The following is a 25398-nucleotide window of genomic DNA, read 5'->3' as shown; positions in this document are numbered from 1 at the left end:
TGCCATTAAAAAATTACTTTTGCAATTTAATTTAAAAGAATAGAAATGTGTACGTAATTGTCGTTCTAATGAGACATAAAAAAACGGAAATTGGTCAAAAAATTTTAAAGTTATTAAAAATTCGCCAGGCCGTTAACGTGTCTCAGGCAACAAGAAACCATAGTTTCTTGTATTAATTTTTTAGTCAAATTCTTCAAAATGTTTGATTTTTCTCATATATCTCGATTATTATTTGTCACACGTGTCCAAGATTTGTTAAGCATATTTTTATGGCCCATCTCCATATATTGACATGCCTATCTTGAGGAAGTATTCTTCTCCGTTTTCAAAATCCCAAATACCATGGTCGGTTAAGTTAAGTACCTAGTGTTCTCAATATAATTTCCAATCAGTATTCCTAAGATATTCCAGGTTTGGCATGGTGTAAATTTAAAAATGTTCGTCTGTAATTCGAATAAATGCAGGACAATGACACTGTGTTTCGTCACATGCTCTGCAAATCGTATTGTCCAATAGACCAATACGAGCCAGAGGATCTGTGTCACCAGAATGTTGGACCTCAGGTTCAGAATCTCCTATGTTCTCTTTAAATTTGGGAGTTCTACCAGTCGCTGACACGTTCGTTTATTGACAACTCCTTACGTTCATCCTTAAACATTGAGAAGGGTTTGGTATTTTCCAGATTTACGGTATCCAAAACTAATCGCATTCTGGACAACTTGTCCGCCTTAGCGTTTGCGATAATGGTATGATGGAAAAATAGTAAAAGTTGCATAGCAACCCAAAAAATTAAAATTACTTAATATTATACATTCACAGAAAACTAAATTTTAGTTTAAATGAATATTAATAACACAGTGCAACAGTGAAAAAAACACACGATCATGACAGTATAGATTCGACTCTACTACCAAAGGGTAGTAAAACCCTATACTCAGTTTGCCCATTTTGGTGACCGATTTTTTTTTATGGGCCCCCAAAGTTTCTGAAAATCAGTGGGGCCTCTAAAAAAGGTGTCATCAGGTTTTGGTTAACAGCTAATTCAGACTTTGTGCTACGGCTTAACTTTATATGGCAATAATATAGCTAAGAGTCCGCCAAATAAATTTTGTTAAAATTTGTTTCCAAAAAATAGCTTTTTCGTGCACTTTTGTTGAAAAAATATAGGAAGAAAATTTTTTTTTTTTACTTTTTTTAGAATAACTTCCAGGGACTCCTAATTTTTCAATAACAATATCCCGCAAAGTTGTAGCTACGGTAAATTTGAATAACTCTCGTGAACATATCAATGCAATCCGAACATACCTAGGTATTCTAAATAGCTGTCAAAAATCACTTTGTAGCTTAAAATTTGTAGTTTTTTTACTACTTTTTGACTCTAAAACAATAATTTTTTGTTAAAAATGTATGTTCGAGTGTATACTTCTCTATTGTGCTGGAATAACGAAGAATGGGCAAATCATTATCGGTATGATCCGGGCGCATAACTTTATCCAATCTTGATCATGCAAGACCGGCTTGATGCAAGATATGAAAAAACTTTAAAATTTTTGAAAGTGGGCAAGGTTTGTGGAACTTCTGAAGTGTAAATATAAGCTTTTTATATAAGTTTTTGATATCGGTGGAAACCTTATGACTTAAAGATTGACATTTTAGTGAAATGAATAATTTTGTGACGTCATTTACCTTAAAAACTAATAATATTTTAAAATGGTGATTTTCCATCAAGAAAAATAAAAACTTTGAATTAATGTAAAATTTGAACAGTTACAGACATCACAATAAAATTTGGAAGTAATATAGACCTAAATATTCGTAAGTCAATGGCATCACTAATGTTGCCATTCTTTGTTTTTAAACACCGAAATTCCTGAAACGGCGAAAATTTGTTCCAAAAACGAAGTTTTTTTTAGAAAATAGCCCACTTTGACGTTATTTACAGCATGATAGTAAAAACGTTCTGTATGTATATAAACAACATATGGGGCTATACAAATGTGATGAGCTTTTGAGGGTCGGTGTTTTGCGTTTTTAGAATTTTTTACTCAAACCTAATTTTTTTTTTTCAAAATTGCCCAAGTTTGGATAGGGCTGGGGGGTACAATGTCCGCTTAAGTTAGTCAAGTTTTACCTTATATGTTTTTGCATTAAGTTCTCTTTCCAGATCATAAAAAAATTTATATAGTCCCGAAGAAAATTAGTTTTTTATAAAAGAAAAAATATGGGGACTTTTTTGGGAAAAAACTTAAAAAACACACGCATACAAAGTTGAAATATATAAAAAGATGCTTCAACTTTGGATGCGTGTAACTTTTTATAGGGACGAAATAATTGTTATCAGATTTGTTTTATTTTCTTTAGAATTTTATCGCAAATATACGTCATATATAAAAAAACAAATTTCGACCTTTCGTAGGCCCATCAAATTTAAAATACGAAAAAAAGATCGGGCAAAATTTAAAAAAATATTAAACCCAAATATCTCTTGAACTAAAAGAGATAACTACAGATAAAATCATATTTTTTGTAGACCTTCTCAAGGTCTATCTATATTTGAAATTGCAGCTCATTCGGATCATAAATGACTTTTTGGTAATTTTTTTATAAATGTGTGACATTGAAGGTCCACCCACTGATCCCCATTCCGAACACCTCAGCCGAGTAAATAATACAGCACAACATAGAAGTGTGGACTTGATAATACTATTTTTACAAAAAAATCTTTGTTTTAGCGTCAAAAAATAGGAAAAACGAAAATTGTTAAGGTACAAAGTGATCTTTATGTGCTATGTAGAGTGACTAGACACATTCAGAATGCATTGATATGTTCACAAGAGTTATTCAAATTTACCGTAGCTACAACTTTGCGAGATATTGTTATTGAAAAATTAGGAGTCCCTGGAAGTTATTCTAAAAAAAGTAAAAAAAAAAAATTTTCTTCCTATATTTTTTCAACAAAAGTGCACGAAAAAGCTATTTTTTGGAAACAAATTTTAACAAAATTTATTTGGCGGACTCTTAGCTATATTATTGCCATATAAAGTTAAGCCGTAGCACAAAGTCTGAATTAGCTGTTAACCAAAACCTGATGACACCTTTTTTAGAGGCCCCACTGATTTTCAGAAACTTTGGGGGCCCATAAAAAAAAATCGGTCACCAAAATGGGCAAACTGAGTATAGGGTTGTACTACCCTTTGGTAGTAGAGTCGAACCTATACTGTCATGATCTTGTGTTTTTCCAAAAGTCTCCATTTGTTGCATAGTGTAATTGTAGAAATATTTATCTGAGTATATAATATATAAAATTTTATGATATTAATACTAATGCTTTATAACTAATCAACCTCTAATTTGTAACAACAAAAATATACAATCTGTTAAAATGAATGTAAATCCGTATCAGCAATGGACCACCAAATGACTTCAAATCAATTTTGTCTCCGATTTAAATATTCAGTCAATTTTCTTCGATACACGTTGTGTGAAAAAGAAAATAATCGTAAATCATTTGGTAAATGATTCCAAGTACGCGCAATAGTGATAAGAAATGATTTTTCAAACAGTGAAATATTTATTCTAGGAATTAATATCTGCACATTCCTAGTTGAATGTATAAAATCAAAAATGTTTAACAAAAATTGTGGTGTGGCGCTTTTAATGATTTTATAAAATATCAATAAATATCTTAAAATTATGAAGTTCTTAAAGGAACACTTAAGAAAACGCTCGACGTGTGGCGATATATGGTTATAATTTCTTTGATTGTTCTGAAGTTGGTTGTGATTAAGATTATGAAGTCTAATGCCAAAGACAAAACGTACAATCTTGTTTACTAAATGTCTGACCCTTCCAATATTAAAAGAAGTTGTACACAGAAATATTTCCATGCAATATGAAATTTGTGACATTAACAGAGCATGAGCAACTTTGAGCATGATATGGTAAATAAATGTTGAGGCAATATAGGCGACGTAGAGTTAAACAAACTCTTCTATAGAGATTATCTATATGGTAAGAAAAGTCAAGTCTATCGTCTAATATAACACCCAATATTTTCATTCTGTCAACAATTTCAATTTCCCTTACTCTCATCTGTATCATTGAACCATCCAGACTTAATGAACCAAATTTCATTATTCTCGTCTTATTTAAATTCAGTATTAAACAATTGGAAGTCATCCATGAATGTACGCAATCCAATACTCTATTAATTCTACTTTGTAATATTTCCCTTGAACTATCACCGTGAATTAGTAAGTAGTTATTTGGTTATTGGTCCAATCTTTATAAGGGTTGATAATTTAATAGTGGCATTTGATCGGTATTGTCACAGTCGTAGATTTAATCAGTTTAAAATCAATAAATTCTTTGATAAATTAAAAAACTTAAGAATTTCGACAGTGTTAAATCTATAAAACATGCGTAGTTAGAGAAATTTTTCAAATCTGATTGTAGATAAACAAATTTGAACCAATATTATTGTTATTATTTTCTCTACATATAAATAATAATCATTGTAATGTTATAGGGGGGTCAGACGGCATGTATTGCTTGTGTATTGGGACATGTATTCAATACATATGGAATTCCATGTGTATGTCAAAATTCACGTTATACATATGATTCATAATTTCCACGTTCAAACGTACATATGTAATTGCATGTGACATAACCTCTATTAGTTTATATGTTTGTTGTTTTTAACAATATATTTATTTAAAACATTTTTAAATCACAATATATATATTTAATGCAATGAAATTAATTTTGTTATGATTTTTCTTTACTCTTTTTTGTTTTGTTTTTTTTATTTTAATATTGGCACCATACTATACAAATGAAGAATACATAATCAATACCTTGCAAACAGGATTTGTTCCACCGGAGGCCTTTTTATTCCTCGATAAAGCTAAATTAATACAGAATGAAAATTGCACCCCAGTATTTTACCATACCTTTAGACGGGCCAATATCAAAGCAATTAATTGCTCTCCAACATCAAGTAATATATTGAGGTATAATACTAGTATATCAAATATGGAACTTTGCATTTCGCAAAGATCAAAAACCAAAAAATTTTGGTGACTAAATTAATTTTTGAATATATTATATGCATCTTCCACATTTTATCCTTTTGACCCGTTTAATAATACTGTGCAACAACCAAAATCGGAATGGGATGAAACCAAAAGCAAATGAAAGCTTACGTTTTCCATAACAAAACCCTCAAGGCTTTTTTCTAGTTCAGCGCTAGAATTTTTTTTCAAGCATTTTTTCATCGAGCACACATCAGGAAATGGTGTAGAAAATATCAGTGGTAAATTTCACCTTTCTGGATTCATATGTATATGTTTATGTACAGTGGTAAGTGCAAACTAAATTCTTAATATATTTAAATCAAAACCTTTTTCTGGATCCACCCACGCACGTTGGGTTGAATCATGTTCAAAGTAGCGCTTAATTGATTTTTTAGAATTAATATTTATTTATTTAATTTGGTACCGGGTAAAAGTAGACAAAATTCTACATCACTAATAGCTACAATCGTTATTCTAGGTTGTATACTTTTTTTGTAGTATACTGTCAAAGTGGAACTTTTCGTATTTTTAGATAAAGTAATAAAAATTTAAATTAAACACAATTAAAATATTTTTTTTTGTTTAAAACATTTAAAAGCTAACTTTTTATGATGGAACCATCAACTTCAGATATTTGAGTATATGAATAAGAATCCTTTATTTAGATTTTTTTTGGAAAAGTATTTTTATTTTTTTTTTCTAAATGTTACAAATTTAGAGTATTTTTAATTTTTGATGGATAATAACTAAATATGTTTGTAGTTGTTTGTTTTTAAACTATATAATAAAAAAGTACAACATTTAAGCTTTTATTTTAACAAAAAAAAATGTTCCGCATGTTTGCGCGCCTTTCTTAAAATTAAGATTTTATTAAAAGATTCGAGATGCACTGTGGCGGAAATGAAAAACTGGAAATAAATGAAAAAAATGGAAATAAATCTGTAAATTCTAAACGTATTGTACGATTTTAATAAAATTGCCCATGACTATAGAGGAGGAATAGCTGAGTTTAAGTTTTGAATTAGGAGTTAAATCACTAATACGCGCCTCAAAGTGAGGTAACTCGGGATAAGAAAAAACACCTGTTTGGTCAAAGTGTCAAATTTGGAATCCCTCTAACTCAGAGAGTTCTTGACTGATCTTGTTGAAAAATTGTGTCTAAATTATTATCCGATATCTTTGGTGCAAATTTCGTCCCGATCGGAGGATATTAGTTTTAAAAATTTATTCAATGGACTTGAAAACTTTTTCTTTTGTGAAATTTTTTTTTATAAATTTTTTTATTTAAATTAGTTTACTGTAACCATATATATGGTTGATACAATCATGTGAATCGTAAATTAACCATATTATGGTTACCACAATCATATAAATGGTTACTGTGACAATAATATAGTATAGTAAAACGTGTAACAATATTGAAATGGTTACAGTAACCATACCCAACTATATTTTTTCTCTGCGTGTATGTGCTACAAACGTAATGACAAAATCAAAATATCTTTTTAGTGGAGGGTATTAAAGAAAGAAAGTGTTATTTTTGGACCGGAGTGTGTATTCATAAACACTTTGAGGAAAGTGTTTTGTATTTCACAACTCATGAAATATAAAAGCTCGACTCGACGATGCTGCTAAAACATGTTCACAATAATAAGAGGCGGTCGAACATGTTGAAGTGATTGTGTTTTTCTTTTGGGTTCCTTTAATAATCATTTTATGCATTAAATGCGTTTTTAAACATTGAATTCATTTAACAAATTTTGAGAAATAATTAAAAAATATATAAAAAAAAGTCCAGCTTTGTGTTAGATGGCATCTCTATTATGTAGAATATTATGGTTACAACTAGTTTGCCTTCAGCAATGTACCGATTCTTAAGCGCCGCCATATTTCGCACAGCAGAAAAGCGATTAAAATGAAGTGGCGAAGGCGGTACAGAAGTTGCAAGCGTTTTACACGTCCGGTGTATTGTATGCTTTTGTAACAATACGCATTTGTAATTATTTCCCTGCTTTTGATATTCTCACATCTCACCAAAGGGCAAAAACTAAAAAAAAATTTTAAATATTTCGAATTCTACTCTGCCTACCGTTTGGTTAATGCTGCCGCATATGGTTGGATTGGATAACTCAGATTAGTCGTAGTCGTCGTCATCGCCTTATGCAACGCGAAAGTGGGTTTTACTGTTGTTGTTTTTTTTTTTTTTTTTTAAATTGCAACTGTGTGATTGTGTGCGACTGACTACTTGAACCTGAGGTGCTCGTATCGCTTCGTATCGTAATAAATGTATCGCATTTAGATTTTTTGGTTTGGTTTATATTTCTCTTTTTAGGGTTTTAAGTAATTTATGAGCCCTTTAGGACAACAACACATTTCACAACACAACAAAAATTAAAAACACAATTCACTCTTTACTCTCCATCTGTTTCGATGATAAACAAACGACTGCAAATGGAGGGACAGACAGACTGTCAGACGATGTATTCCGTAAGTATTGATACTCGCACTTTTGCAGCAGTGGGCTTTAATTCAATGTGCATTTATATTTCTTTTAATCTTAATTTTTAATTTTCTTAACTTTGTTTTGGTTTTAATTCGTTTATTAAACGATAAGACATTGAACATTCACATCCGATGCCTGCCACAATGGGCTGGCTGGCTGGGGCTTGGCATGACTGTTTGCTCCACTGAGCACCCGAGCACTATTTACTGCTGTTTAAAAAAAGGACGTGTAAGTATGTTTATGATTCCTTTCTTCCATTGCATTCGTGGGATTACGTTTTGTTTAGTAGTGGAATGCCAAAATTCAGGGTATATTGAATACTACCAATTCATAAATCGACCGCAATGTCTAAACGATGATTTTTATTTTCAAGATTAATTTAAGTGAATGTTCGATATGTAAGTACATGCATGTGATCTTATTTTCATAACATTTTGAGGTTGTTTTTGTTGGTTGTATCTTGGATGCGTTGCACTCGTTTCACTTTGTTTATTTCAGATTTCGCTTCATGCGTTTGCGCGCGTTGCAGGAGCCAACTCAATCTATTCGCGTTGAGTATTAATTTTGCACTGTTTTTCTCATGCTCACAATCATTTTGTTGTGGCCTTAAGTCTGGACTTTTTGTGGAGCACTTTACGCGCGGCGCGCTCACCTAAAGTAACTAACAACAAACAAAATGTATATGATATCGGTGTATCATGCCGCATGACAGCCTACCTTCAACATCAACAACAAATACAGAAACAGCAACGACAACGAACAAGAACTAACAAACAACATACTACGTACGAGTGGAATATTGCAGCATGTGGCAAAACATGATTGTATGTCCATTTACACTGGTTTTCATTCTATGCCGCATTGTTGTTGCTGTTGTCTGTTTGTTTGTTTGTTGGTGGTGTTTTTCTTGCTTAGTATTTTGTTTTCTATTTGTTGTTATTGTTATTCTGTTTTGAAGTTGTTGTTGTTGTTGCTCTTTTCACATCCAAGTACAGCTTTCAAACGAATCTGCCAACATAAATTCATTCTCGTACGGTAACCCAACATGTATGTATGTATGTATGTATGTATAGATGTAGCAAGTTGTAAGTAAGCTCGTAGGTAGTTTGATAAATTTCAAACCTTGAACTACTTTTTTACTATTTATACCCTACGCTAACATAGTGGGTTAGTGCTCATATTTGTAACGTGCCAAAAAGTTGTACCAACATCCACCTTAAAGTACACCAATCTGCTAAGCATTACTTTCTGAGTCGATTAAGTTATGTCCGTCCTTCAATGTAAACAAACTGCAAGGTAAGTTCACAATATAAAAAATAACACAATTAGAAGGATGTGAAACATACTATTTTAGGCCATCTAACTTCAGGAAAAATATTGGAACAAATTCACGACCATTTAAGATATTTATTAAGAAAGAAAATACTAACAAGTTAGAATGTTATATGTGCCGAATATTGTACACCCACCATCAATGACTCATTCTATGACTGCTCAAACAGTATTCCGGGTAGACATTTGTATGGTGGCTAGGCGAAATCACCGCTATTATCCATTTTCAATACCAAACAACTTATTAACACAGAGCAATTACAGCTAGCTAGCTCCTGTCGTGTTTTCAACAGGCAGACGGACGGACATAGCTAGATCGTCTGAGAATCTCATGAGGACCCAAAATGTGGGTTTGTGAAAAAATATTTTGATGTGTTACAAACGGAATGACAAAATCAATATACCCTCCATTTTTTTGATAGTGGGTATAAAAATAACATTAAAATAGGAACGAAAAATTAAAAATTTAGTTTAAATCTTTTTTAGCAATAATATTTTAATACGCCTTTCCATCGCACAGTGGTTTAGAAACTTTTTTTATTTAAAGATAAACTCAGAATTTTGTTCAAATGTTGACATTCGAACAAAATTCTGAGTTTATCTTTAAATAAAAAAAATTTATATATAGTTTTTAAGATTTTTTAATAGCATATTTTAAAAAAAAATTAAAAATTTTCAGTAACATTTTATTTAATTGTATAAAAAAGCAGGTCTGCACAAACAAATTAAAAAGAAGCAAGCAAAATATCTAAAAAAAACTGGAAAAAATGCGCACACATATGAAAAAAATGTGTGGATACGATTACCAAAATAAAAGTTCAAATTAAGTTTATTGTAATAAAAATTAAGTTAAGACTTAGTTAATGTTTAAATATATTTTTTAATTTGTTCAGAATAAATTATTTTTTAATATTTGATAACTAATAAGATAAATTTTGTAAAAAGAATTTAAAATTTTATGACAAAAATTATTTTTGATTTCAACAAACTTAAATCGACAAACATTGCTAGATCGCCTTTAAGTTTCATTTAAGAGAAAATTATTAAAAGAAAGTATATTATGAGAGTGAAGAGTTCTTTGTTTCAGTTAAGACTAACCGTATCCCAGGAAAAATTAGAACAAGAAGATGCGGAGTAACACTGAAATTAATACCTTACCAGCTGGTAATTATTGAATATTGTAGAAGACGAACAATTTTATTATATTTATTCAATTACAATGCAATTCATATTATCTACCTAATTGAAGAAAAGGAAATTTTACTAGAATAAGAAGAAGAAACTGAAAAAGAAGATGATAATTGCGATACCTCCGATGGCTCTGAAGACGTGCAAGGTTCTATCCGAAGCAAAAAAAATTGTGGTTAATTTTCCAGAAGAAAATTTTTATCGAATGAATTCAGCACTTTCGTAACTGTGAAAACTAGAAACTTTGTTCAACACTTCAACTTGCTGCATGAATTTATACGATATCCGCCGGAAACGCGATCTTGGAAATTGTCGAGAAAATTCACTTTGTAAACGATACCGCAGACATAGGCGTTAAAATTATGGAGGACTACAATAAAATATTGTACACGAACGATGAGGGGAAGCAACATTTGATTCAAGTTTCGGTGATTATTGCAAAAATATACACAATATATATGCTGAATGCACAAATAAGTTCTATATAAGCTAAACTTACACTATCAAACTTGGTAACGATCGTAACTTATCTCCCATATAAAGACCGCTCCATAAGTTACCATAGCTTCCATATACGAAAATTACTTTAATTGCCATTGATTAGAACATGCCACTAGAAATATGTACCAAGTAATTACTTTATCAACCCAAATCACTCTTATAGGATGATCGTTATGTAATTGACCCTTGCTCCCATAAAAGGTTGAAAACTGACATTTGCAAAAACATGAAGTAAACAAAAATCAGTTTCCAAATTTCTAAGCTAAGTTTCAATATACTAATTCTATAAAACTGCCGCTCCCGATAAAAATATCAGTTACCTCTAATAAATGATATAAAATTCCACATAAATAATGTGTATGTTATTGAAATTTAAATCATATTATCTAATGCTGCAAGTATCGGTCCTTGTTTAGTCGAAACTCCTCGCAATTAATCCCACATAAATGTCGCTATCAAGAAAAAAATCAGCTCAGCTCACATGCGTTCCTTGAAATATCACAGTGAATATTTATACACTAATAAATAATATACATATATTTTTTAAATAAATATAGTTAAACTTTTGATAAACAGAATAAAAACGAAAATAAATTTAATGTGCATAAGCCAATATTTTCTAATAAAGTATTGAAATAAGAATGACTCATGGCAGTCTAGGGTATCATATACTTAGAAAGTCTGACTATGCTCACCAGCCAATATTTATCAAACTATCCATGTATCAGTAACTTCATGTATGTGCATTTTTCGTAATGGGATGCAATAAAAAAAATTACGTTTTTCTCATATAATTTTGTCTTATTTTATTCCAGCTTTTAAATTGGACACTTTGGGGAAAATGAAGGAAGGAAGGCAAAAATGAAAACAAGATAAACAACTGGTTACAACTTCTATTTAAGAGAAAGAGAGTGCAAGTGCCGATCTATGGAGACTTGTAATTCTTGAGTTTTTCTTGGTTTTTGTTTCCTATTTTGTTTTTAATTGAAAAAGTTGTATCTCTATAAATTAAAACAACTGGCTGCTGTTATTACTGTTGCTGTTAAGTTTTTGTTTAAGACTGTGAACGTTCTTAAACTTACACAAAACTTATAGATCCATTTTTTTGATATGACTGAAATTATTCTATATTTGTTATACCCTACATTTGGTTATATACACAATGTTGAGTTTTTTGTGTGAATTTGTTCATGCAGATTATAAAATTTAACATGAAGTAGGGTTTGTTTTAAAATTTGATTTCTTAAAACAAATTTAACCAGAAAACATGGCCAAAAAAGCAATCATTAATTTAACGAAATTTAAAAAAATGCAGCTCGATAGACAACAAAATTGTGCATCATATTGTGAATTTTAAAGACTTCAAGTTGAGATTTGTAATTTTAAGACGCTGTAGCATTTAGAATATTGATGAAAATTTAATGTTTTTATTGTATTTTTTTTAATTTTAAGAGGTTTTTTTAAAAAAAATTTATCTGGGTGTATGAAAAATTATTTTATTAAAGTTTATTCTACATTTTTTTTTAAATTGTTTGAAAATTTTAAACGAAAATTTTATTCGAAAAATTTTTAATTTTCCAATTTTAGAAGCAATTTGAATAAAGATTTTAATTTAAGAGTTTTATTCCGAGAAAATATTAGTGGTTAGGCTAGTTGTATCATTTTATCGTTTATATTTTAACGCTGTGCATTTTTTTAGAAATGAGAATTGCGGTATAGCATTGATCGTTGGTTACAACTGTCATATATATATTTTGTTCTCCGAAAAATCAAACAAAATCAAATTTTTTCCAAAATTACAAGGTCAGACCAATAAATTTTGATAGAGGATATAAAAAAAGACACGCGTATCGGAGTTTTGAATTTCATTTGAGGGAGGTTAAAGTTTCCCAACTCTGGCACATTCTTATTGTTAGTCGACATAAGAAACCATGTGATCCTTACATTTTAGGTATAAAATGTGTTCATCAAATTTATTTAAAATGTCACGGAGAACATTTTTGTAGAATATGTTAACCCTATAAATCCTCAAGGTATGGGTCTTTTTTGTCCTTCTTTTGAAAAAGAGCAAAAAATATCATTAACACAGGGATTTAAGGGGTTAAAATGTTCCGCAAAAATGTTATCCTTGAAATTTTACTATAAGTCCATGAATACACCAAAACGGAAAATTCAACCAGAAAGTCAGAAATAAGACATAACAAAATAATTTTATTTTAAAGCTCTATGCAATTCCACTTCATTACCACACAATGTCCAGCATATTTCAGCGATAAGCGAATGAATGCTTTTGAATTTATAGCGTTCTTCAATGGGTGCTCATGTCTGATGTATTTTTTGACCAAAATTCAACAAAAACTTATTTTTTAAATTCCCATATGGATTAATTTGAGAACAAGTTGTCAACAGAATCTGATGAGAATGGTGAACAATTTCATCAGACATGCACACCCATTGAAGAACGCTTATGGCTGAAATATGCTGGACATTGTATGATAATGTAGAGGAATTGCCTAGAGCTAAAAAAAATGTAATTAATGAATACAAAAAATCGGCAAATTTATAAAAGCGGTTTCCGGTTTAACCGAAGAAGTGTGTTTATGAAAAACCCGTTTTTGATTATTTTCCTTTTAAAAAACTAGTTAAACGGTTTCGGTTTTTGTCTTCAAAAAACCGGTTAACCGGTTTATATTAAATTTTTATTTATCAATTTTATTTGTGGACCCTAATAAATTTTTAAAAATTTTCTACTAAATCTTCAGAAATTTAGCACTTTTGAATTCTTGAGGCTCTATTTTTATGCAATTATTTTATATCTTTTAAGAAGTACTGTCAAATGCTATAATTTTCTATAAAATAAATCAATATTTTTAAAAATGGTATCAAAGTTTTTCATAAATATGTTTGAATAAGCTTTAGCAAATATATTTTATTAAAACCGGTTAATCGCCTTACAAAAACCGGTTTGTCAAAAAACCGAAACCGGTGGAGTTTACAAAGATGAAAAAACCGGTTGGCCGGTTTTCGGTTTTGGATACTCTATTCCTATCCAAATTTGCTATCGAAGGTAAAATAATAGAGATATTAGTGATTTTTAGTTAAATTTTAACTATTTTTTTCATGCTAAATTTTTGGGGTACTTTAAAATAAAATTCTTAATAAATGCGAAATTAACCCTAGGCTCTCTTTTGTTGTGTATTATTTCTGACTTTCTGGTTGAATTTTGTGTATTCAGGGACTTATAGTAAAATTTTACGGATAATATTTTTGCGCAACATTCTAACCAATTAAATCCCTAATTTAATGGCTGTTTTTTAAAATAAGGACAAAAAAGACCCATGCCTTGAGGATTTAGAAGGTTCTCCTTAACATTTTACATAAATTTGCTGAACACATTTTATACCTAAAATGTAAGGATCACATGGTTTCATATGCCGATTAACAATAAGAATGTGCCAGAGTTCGGAAACTTTAACCCCCCCTCAAATGAAATTCAGATGTAAACTTTCAAAACGCCGATAGACGTGTCTTTTTTTGTCTCCTCTATCAAAAGTTATTGGTCTGACCTTGTAATTACTTTTGGTGTTGTACAGTGTAATCTTACCCGTATTACCGAACAAACTATTGAACCTAAAATATAGTCCGTATTTCAATATCCATTTATCCTAAGTTAATTTTCTAAATTCCAAATTAATATTATCCTCTTTGAGTTCATTTCTTCTATATGAAAGCAATTTTGGATTGATTCTTAAAAAATGTTTATTTTAATTTTTTTAATGTTTTCTTTTCTGACATAAATGATGCCATTTACCCTTCCTTGTGCTCTTTTCTGAAAAAATGTAGTTTGGTAAGCGTATAACGAGTTCATTTCAAATAATGTTGCCCTAGAAGACCGATAATATGCTACATGTTAAACACTTTTTAAACAGCTTGTTATTGTTTTTGAAGTTTATTTGTGTTATTGAAACCGTTTTTTATTTTTTGATTAAAAGTTAAAAGAAAATTACATAAATGGCGATGATTTTTGTTCTTTTGTGATTGGTAAAAATTTAACACATTATGATGGTATGGGTAACCTTTAGTAAATGGTACAAAATATGTTGGCAATATTTTGTGTCAGAAAAGAAACGACATTAATTTTAATAAGAATTGTTACAACCAGTATTTTTGATGCAGTTTATTATGAAAAATTAAACTAGGTCTTTGAAAGGACTTTTAAATGATTCAGCTAATTTTTACAATAAGCTCAAACGAGAAACGGATGCAAAACATGATTATCATTAGGCAAACAAAACTGAAAAACATGACCAAATATTTCATGAAAAAAGTGACCACTAAAAAATCGATATCCATTGAACAACATATAGTGAAGCTTCACGCGTCGAATATTTGATCAATATCAACGTATCTCAAGCAAATATTGTTACTTCTGAATGTTTGAACAAGCATTTTAAATAATGTATCAAGTTTATAGATGAAGTTAATCTAAACATGTAATTGTTCTTGTTAAAATATTCATAATCTGTTTAATGTAAATTGTTTTTGCCATTATCATAATCGTAATCGCAATCATGATGTGTCTCCCTTATGGCAAACACATTCAGCTATAAGTGCCACTGAGGACAGGAATTGCACTCTATGTATGTACAATAGGGTAGCTCTCATCTTGGACTGTGTCAATATTCGATGATCCCAAGGTCTAAAATAGTTTTTCGTCATCTTAACGTTTACATGTTGCATATCTTACTTACCCAGATATTAAAAATTTACTATGTACTTTGTATTATAATGAGAGGTGCCACGCCCACTAATGCAATCCCGAGCAATTATAGTTCTCATTATATTTAGAAATAACTACTTACTTTGTATGGGAGGTGCCACGCCACCTATTCCGATCCATACGATTTTTAGCTGAACTCCATAGAGTGATAAGAGTTGATTCGATAAGTTCAAGGGTATAGTTCTGCAGATATTCAATAATCACTATTTACTTTGTATAGATAGTGCCACGCCAATTTATCCAATCATGCCCATTTTCAGACAAGCTGCGCATAATGGTACCGAAGTAAATCCCGAGAACTTTTGCGGCTTTCATAATTTTAGTTCATCAGATGTTCCATATTAACTATTTACTTTGTGTAGGAAGTTCCACGCCCACTTGAAATTTCGAAATAAAGAGTAGCTTATTGTTAAAAATATCAAGAGGTTAGGTCCAGCGGTTTAGCCTAGGAGGTACAAACAATAACACAAATGAACAGACATACATATGTATATTATGGGTCCTCATAAGATTATAAGACGATCTAGCTATATCCGTCTGCGTGTTGAAAACACGATAGGGCCCAAACGAAAGGAGCTAGATGGCTGAAATTTTCTACAAATACGGATTGTTGAAAAAGTTTGTTTGGTAAAATGGGCAAAATCCATGATTTCACCTAGCACCCATACAAATATTCCCCGGAATACTGTTTGAGAGGTTATATATGTATATGTTGCTTATGAGGCAATCATGTTAAAATTTTCACAAATTAGTTCCAAATTCTCTGAAATTATACTGCATGGCGCAAATCGGGCAACATTTGATCCTAGTCCCGATACAAGGTCTCCATCCGAAAATGACTTCAACATTCATAATTGACTTAAAATAATGAATACAGCGATTTTGGAAAAAAATTTAGATTATGCAAAAAAAAGTCAAACATTTTATATCTTGAGTTTCAAAATATTTATTTTGATAGATGTGCCATTCGGATCCCAATAAGCGATCAAATAAGTCTTAAAGGAAACCCACTAGGCTTACTTTTGAGCAAAAAATTTTTTTTAAAAAAAGTACACATTTTGGAAAAAAGTTAGATTTTGTCAAAAAAAGGTCCACAATTTTATGTCTTGAGTTACAAAATATTTATATTGATATCCCACTCGCTTTCTTTAGAGCAAAAAAGAAAGATCTTGAGTTACAATATATTTATTTTGATAGATATCAGGGGTACCGCGAGGCTCCGTTCATTCTCCTTTTCTATTTCTTATCTTTATAAACGACCTTATACGTCAAACTTCTAACCCTATCTAATATTTTGCAGATGACAGCAACATTTGCCATTCATATGCATTCCATTATAGACCAAGCCTGTCGGAGATTGGGGCAATGAGGCCAAAAATTAATGATACACTTAACCAAGATCTTGTGACAATCTCTGAATGGGGTTCTGCGAATAGAGTCGATTTCAACGCACGCAAGACTCACTGTTGTATGTTAACACACAAACGCACAACAGATCATGTGCCTCCATCTGTTTTTATGGGTGGTGTAAATATTAAGGAATCAGAAGCTCTTGATGTTCTAGGCTTGAGTATTCAGTGCGATGTCCGCTGGACAAAACACATTTTTCGAGGGTCGAAAGAAGCATTCAAGTGCCTTGGTTTTCTAAAACGGTGTAAGAATTATTTCACTCCATCTGATCTCCTTACTATTTACACCACTTATATCCGACCTAAAATGGAATACAACTCTCATGTGTTGTCGTTCGTTGTAGTGATCTAAGATTTCCCGGTTGGTAGAACTCCCGCCGATCACTGACCCTACTATTTGTCGCATAGTGTAATTTAAAACTGACAGTTAGCAAAATTGTTTATTAAGAAAATAATAAAATAAAAATCAAATGTTACTAGACACATTTAAAAATTCGAAATCCGAAAATTTTACATCAGTCTCCACGTTAATCCTAAATATAAACTATTTTTAATTAGAATTATTTTCAATATTGAAGATTTTTGGGAATAGAAATTTAAAAAAAAATGAACAACCTCTAAATGTTATCTGATTTTGCTCAAATTTTCAGCGTAATCGATAAAGTTCAATATAAGGGCCACCTTAATGTACATAGTCTTTGTACAAGAGCCAAAAAAGAAGTAAGTAAAGCAAAAATAAAGAAGAAATATCTTAGTGCATTAGATTTATCAGAAGGTGTTCAAATGTTTTTTTCCTTAAGTCTGGTTAGAAATAAATACAGTAAAACCGGCTGGATGCGCCGCGTAACGTAACGTACATTAATGTCATCAACATTTAACATCAAAATGAAGCAATAACAATAAAGAAAATTGCGAAAAACCGTTTTAGTTTCATATTTTTAAATGAAAAACTAAACGACATTTCAGTGGTTGATCCAGTTTTTCTTTTTTCCATGAATTTCTGTTTGATTCTTTTCTTTTTTTTGCATATTTACACGTCTATTAATAAAAGTTAACTATCAGACACTTTATTCATTATCTTGTTAAGATTGATGCACATCTGTCAAAGCGCTAAGAAAATGTATGTTGGTTTCTTGATTTTGTTTTTTGGAATTCAATCTTCTTACTTCCATAAATGGTAAAATGAAGCTCGGCGCCTTTACAAGTTCTATTTTTTAGTTTTTCAATTAGAACACCTTTTTCCACAGACCGAGTGTAATTAGTATGATAAATGTTTTAAATAGTTCTAAGACTGAATTTCTAATTCACATTTAGCTCATTAACTATGTATGTAAGAATGGATACGTTCGCAGACTAGGGGTATGACAAATTAAATTTTTTTAGAATATCTAAATTTATTTTGGTTAAATTTTTAATATTTTTTTTTTAAATTTTAGTAAATTTTTTATTGTTAATTAATAAAAATATAAATAATATAATAAAATATATGATAAACCTGTCTTCACCATTTTATTTTGATTGGAATATTATTCATACTACACATGATTTTGTTCGTAATATTACTAAGTTTTTCTTTTCCAAAATTTATTTTAGTAAATAAAAAATATTCCTAAACTCCCCGCAATAATTACAGTAACTAAATCAAAAATATGCAGGTACTCCAATAAAAAAGCGCAATTCTTTTTAATTGGATTTCATAGAGTTCGATAATACTAATGTTTTTCCTCGATCACTTCGTTTAGTACTATTTTCATTAGCAAATGTAGTGAAATAATAATATTCGTAAAGTTATAACTTCAAAAATTATAAGTATGTTATTTAATATTGTTTCTTTTCTTTAAAATATATGGGCATTTCCTACGATTAGTCCCAGGATCGCAAAATAAAATGTTGATAATCATCGTGTTATATTGAAGATGTTTCGACCATAAATTAATTAATATTCCGTTCCATATCGCAGGATTTTACATTTCACTACTGTCAGCCGAAGTTTACTTGTATTTTGCGTACATTCGTTACCACATGTTTATAACTAGCATTATGAAAACTTAAACTCGAAGAAATCCATCTTTTGTGCTAAACATAGAGCTACCAAAATGCTATCGAATCGCAAACAAAATGCTAGGAAAAGTTTTTTTTCTGACCCCAAGAAGAGCCCATATATAGAATTTTCGAAAATCGGTTGGAGTTAAGTTAATTTTTAACGAATTTTAATTTTCTTCACATTATAAATTGATGAGGGAATAATATTTTTGTTTCTTATTTTATTGAAAATTAAAGTAGCTTTCCAAAACACGTAAGTAAATAAAAATCAATTAAAAAACTAATTGGCAAAATTTCTGTGATAACTTGTTTTTCAACATTTTCGGGTTATTCCTACAAATGCGTGATTGTTATTTTTTAAGAGAACATAGCTGACAGATGCCAGTATAAAAACTACCGTTACTCAGCAATTCTCCATCTGATTTTTAGAAATCTTTTTGTGTTTCAAAGGTAAAACTATCAAACAGATGAAACTGTTATAAAATTAGTTTCTAAAGAACATATTTAAGATTTCACTAAAACCAAAAGTATTTTCGTATTCCGCATTCGATATCGGGTAAAATTTATAGTAATTTTCTTATTTGAGATTATGGCATTCGACAACGAGCAAGAATTTTAGTACATTTTAGCACAATTTCGATATCGACATCAATTTTCAATACGATAGCCCATTCGATAACGAATGCGATAATTTGGCTAGTTCCGATGTGGATTTCCCTAGTTGCTTAGACCAGCTTCCCAATTTTTTAGGAAAACTAGAAATATCTTATATACTATTTACTTCAAAGCCAGTGAGAATACAAAATACCTATAGTTTTATTTTTTTCTTGCTTTCCTTTCTACTCTTGGTCGCCTTCTTCCAACTATATGCGTAGTTATAAGTTTTCTGTGAATTTTCGAATATTTTTAATATCAACTGAAAGTTACACCTCTAATGTACAATAGTGTTGATACGAATGCATATATCATTCACTATAAGAATGCATAAATTTAAAAGTAAAAAAATAAATTATAGCAAAAAAAGAACATAATTTAAATTGTGAGAATAAAAATTTGTTGAGGCTTAAATTTCAATTTTAAATGATAAACATATTCAATAAAAAAAAACTGTATTAAAAAAGTAGTTATATAAAAAATATTAAATTTCTTATATTTGAGCCAGGTCGTTGCCCATTAGAAATTCTGTAAATCAGAACTTCTAATGGAAGTTCTGTAAAGCAGTACATCTTTTTCAGATATATGGAAAGTTAACTATTTATATGGATTTATTTATTATAATGTAAAGTGCAGTAAAATTAATCTTTTGGAGATTAGCCCTTCCATCTCCTAAGTGACCCACAAACTATATTATAGTAAAAATACTTTAACATTTTTGACGTGCGAAATTTATGCAAAGGCTATTTGGCCGCTGATAGAAATGAGTATTAACATTCGCTTTACCAAAGGTTTTTTTTATGTACATTAGCGTGTCCCAAAAATTTGAAAGCTTATAGGGTAGAGTATTTTTCGGAAAAGGTTTAGGGTCGATCAAGTCGAGTTTTTGTCAAAAATCGGGTTTGTCGGCCTTTTTTTGAGTTTTATTCATAACTTTGTCAAAGCCCACGATTTTCATCACTTTTGAGGACACAGTTTATTAAGGTGGCCTACATTAAAATTGTTCGTAATTTTTCCATAAATTTTGTAAATAAGGCTTTATAACTTTTAAAATTTTTATGAAAATTAAAAAAACTAACAATGCAGTTTGAAATATCAATTATTTCTTAATAATTTAGGGACAACAATTTTCTTTTAACAGTTTTCTTTTAAAATGTACCAATATTATTAAGAGATTTGTGCTCGTTAAAACGATTTTCGGAAGTAGGCTTTGTATGGAGGCTATGACTAATTATGGACCGATCGTTATACAATTTGGTGACATGACTTTTGTATATATATAACATAATTGTATAGAATTTTATTTGAATACGAATATTTTTAAGAGATTTATGCTAGTTAAAGTGATTTTCGGAAGTGGACCTTATATGGGAGCTATGACTAATTATGGACCGATCATCACAAAATTTGGTGAGCCGAGTTCGGCTGATATGAAACCTATTTCTGATGAATTTAATATTTGAAAGATATCTATATAAATAAGAGATTTATGAGAGCTTAACTATTTTCAGATAGGGCAATCGTATGGGGGCTAGTAGAAATATTGGACCGATTCCAACCAAATTCAATATGCTTCATCCAATTCGAAATAGAAAAGCTTGCACCAAATTTTATCTCTGAAATTGTGACTTGTAGTTTGATTACACTATGGTGTTGTAGGGTATAAAAATCATTTTGTGTACATGTACAAATTTTCGTTTGCTTTATATAACTCAGGAACAGTAAAAGCAAATTAAAGAATTAATTGATCTTTCAAACTGCATTGTTAGTTTTTTCATTTTCATCAAAATTTTAAAAGTTTTAAAGCCTTATTTACAAAATTTATGTAAAAATTTCGAAAAATTGTAATGTAGGGCACCTTAATGAGCCAATACATTATAAAAACTAAAAATGTTTGCACACAAAAATAAAGCATGGACATTTTTCTTTTAAACTCTGTCCTCAAAAGTAATGAAAATCGTGGATCTTGACAAAGTTGTGAGAAAACTCAAAAAAGGCAGACAAACCCGATTTTTGGCAAAAACTCGATTTGAGCGACCTCTAAACCACTTCCGAAAAATCGGAAAAAATTCTCAAAAATACTCTACCCTATAAGCTTTCATATTATGCTTGAGCACCCATGAAAATAAGAAAAAAAACTTTTTTTGGGACACGCTAATGTACACGGTTTACCATGTTTAAAATTTGTCTATTACATTCTATAGAACTCTAAAATTTGTTCAGTGAGTATAAATTTCATTTAAATCGAAACAAAATTAAAAAAAATATTAAACCAATAAAAACGAAGTGGTCACCAGGGTGGGTATTGGTAAAGCGTAGGTTAAAGCAAAAATTCATATCAGATCATTAATAAATTACACTATGTATATAGATTTGTTGCATCATGGCTACCTAAGTACAAAAATGGTAAAAATTTTCAATGCAACAAGTAACATTATTAATTTTGTTAGACGTTTCTTCACATAATTAATTATAACTCAAAAAGGGTTAGTCCGATTTTACTAAAATAAACTTAGAAAAATTGAGACCATTATTCCGTTTATATATTGCCATTCAATAGGCTCAGTAGTTTCGGAGTTATAATAAGAAATTGAAGAAAAAAACATATATTTTACGTGAAAATAGCAAAATGAGGGAATTCACTTAATTTTAAATAAATTCGAAAAGAATTATTCGATTTTATGATTGATATCTCATTTTGTTGCTATTATATGTGGATTTTCGATAAAGCAATAAAACAAAATTGCTGCCGTTTTCGATTTTTCATGAGTTTTTTAAAACAAAAATATTAGTTATTTTCACGTAAAAAATTTATTTTTTTCTTAAATTTGTTATTATAACTCCGAAACTACTGAGCCGATTAAAACGCAATATATAAACGGATTTCAATTCTTCTTAGTTTACTTCAATAATAATAGGACCGTTTTTGAGTAATCATTAATTGTGTGGAGAAACGTCTAAAAAAAACCACGATACATCAAAATTGTGTAGTGGTTCGTGTAGCCCTCTGTTATTAATATATTACTTAATGTTTTGAAAGATAATTCTGTGTTAACTTGAATCAGATGTGAAGAGAATCGAATTTACAAAAATACTTATACTGTTAAAGTACTGTGTAATATCATATATTTAGTAACCAAAATAATATAAAGGAAAATATCTTGACATTTTGCTTTATCTTAGATTTAAGTTTAGTGGAGTTAAAACTTCAAAGTATAATTGAAAATTCAATAATTCGAAGATAAAAGATGGACAATATCAGTAACACCATAAAAATACAAAACCAGATGCCCATTATACAAAAAATCATCACTCGTGCATATGAAGTTCTTAAATACATTTTTACATTGTTTTACACATACTCATGTATTCTAAATTACTTGGTCACAGTTGGTTATGAATGGCCCTGGATAACCTGCTGAAAGTTTAAACAACGAATAATTATTTAAACACTGAATTTCGCTGCATTCGTGTGTATTCAACTTATATGGATATTTATGTATTTAATTTTACATACTTAAATAATTTAGGGTTACTTTTTAAAGTTGAGCCGTATCCAGGGATTTAACAATTTCCTACAGTACAATTATTGTAAATGGCGATTAATATTTACGCAAAGTAAACATACATACAAGGAAATACTTAAGGTGTTTGGTTGCCCCAAATTCTAACATTACATTCAAAGTAAGGTAAGATCATGTTAAAATTAATGGTTCATCAATAATCACTCACTTTATGAATTTATTTACCAAAAATACGGTTTAAATAATATTTAATTAAGCACCTTCAAATTTGTTCAACAAATCTTTGTTGAATTCACAGTAAAAATTACACAGAGGAACAAAATTGACATTTTGGTTTGGTGCCGCGGAAAATGTTTTTGATAAAATATGTATGGGACATTACATAGTCAAAACTATATTTAGTTTTTTTGAGGAGCTCTTGTTTTTAAGATATCGCGGTTTTAATTTTTTTTTGGTTATTATGTATTTTTTTCTCTTTTTGTTGGGTTATTTCATAAATGGTGACTAAAATTAAAAACGCATTTTTATACTGATATTCTACACAAAATTATCTTTACTTTGACATCAATTTTGTTTATCTAAGTTTCAGGATATATTGGTGATATCGCAAGGATGTTTAAAATTGACTTTTTCAGTTTCATCCTTATAAGTCCTTTTACCTATGGTAAAAGGATTCAAAATTTTTTCACTATATACAATAAAAACTTATCAATAAACTAATTTATATAGAAATATTGAAAATTCGCTGAAAATATACTGAACTATTTGGCAAAGTTTTACAATATTTTTCATATGTATTTCATATTAAAAAAATTATATAAATGTTCGTAACTTGAATGTTTTACACCTGTTTTTATTTTTTGATAAATATAATTTCTCTTGTTATATTATTTCATTATGGCTAGTAAGATGAGATGCTATGTTAAAGATGCTGATATGTTTTGTTACATTTGTGACGAATATATGTTAAAAGATCAGCGAAACTCAATTACATACACTGTTCTCCTATTGTATTTTGCTTACTTTGGTATTCAAATTCGCAACTTAGACAACTCTTGGATATATAATGTAGAAATAAATCTATATGTTTGTAAAAATTTATTTTTTTCTTGAAATACTAGTGTTTTCAAAAAAAATTTAAGATATTTTCACCAAAAACGCTGTAAATCACGTAAATACAAAATTCGCAATATTTTAAAAACGCCAAATTAAGTATTTACATTGCTGTTGTTAGATTTAATGTGTATTAAGAAATAAGACTAATGACTACCTAAAAATTTATTTAAAAAAATTGTTTTTAAGATGTAAAATTTCTAAAAATTATCTAAATATTTCATTAAATTTTTCACTAATTTTTCATTATAATTAAAAACTATATTCGCTATAATGCCTTGAATGTGCAGTGCTAAATTTTTATTTAAAATTTTCATAATGCACAATTTTATTAAGGATAAAGCTAAAAGAGTCAAATCAAACTTTCCTGAAAGATCAGACAAATATGCCAAAATATCCATTAGAATTATTATACTCAAAAGAATCATATGTTTAAAGACCAGTATCATGCTAAAAAAAAATCACATTCTTAACATTTTGAAGAAAAACACAAAAAATAGGGTATTCAATGAAAAATAAAAACCGCGATATTTCGAAAACGCGTGCTGACTGGAAAAAAACAAGTATAACATAGTAATGAGGGTAATCATCAACGTGTACAAAACGTGGTTCAAATCTAGGGCACCCAAATCTCAGTTTCGCAGTGTTAGTAATTCAATTGCACATTTATTTTTTTGTAATTTTAATGTTACTGATTTAATCCTAATTTGTAGGGGAATTTTCTTATATTCGCACTTTAAATTTTGAGACAGTTTGTTATTTTTAAACATGAGTGAATGATCCAATATTAAAAAAGCAAGTGTGTTATATTCGGGTCTGCTGAATCAATTGGTCAATTCACAAGGTCTCTTATCATGACATAATGTCATAATATTTCTCAATGGCTTAGAAATGTTGTTATTGCCTTTAAAGCAAAAATGTCCTAAAATAACACTCTTCTGTATGCTATGTTTATTGTGTTATCTTAACCATCGTGAAATATAAGGACATTATGACATGATAAGAGACCTTGTGAATTGACCAAACTTTTTGCCATCCTCACAAAAGTTGGTAGAAAGATTCAGGTTCATATAAAACTTGTTTATGCCCAATTTCATTACTATATTATTCATTATAAGACAATTATGAATGTTCAAGTCATTCATCTGAGGGGAACCTTAGTATAATTCCAGAGTATTAACTTGTGAAAACAATTTTTCAGGATTGCCGCAGTATTCCGGGGAGACATTTGCGTACAACTTATGGGCCATTCAGAGATTTTACATCACAAATT

Source organism: Calliphora vicina, chromosome 5 (genome assembly GCF_958450345.1).
Source record: "Calliphora vicina chromosome 5, idCalVici1.1, whole genome shotgun sequence".
Lineage (NCBI taxonomy): Eukaryota > Metazoa > Arthropoda > Insecta > Diptera > Calliphoridae > Calliphora > Calliphora vicina.
The sequence above is the reverse complement of the archived record's forward strand: the minus strand, read 5'-3'. Positions refer to the sequence as shown.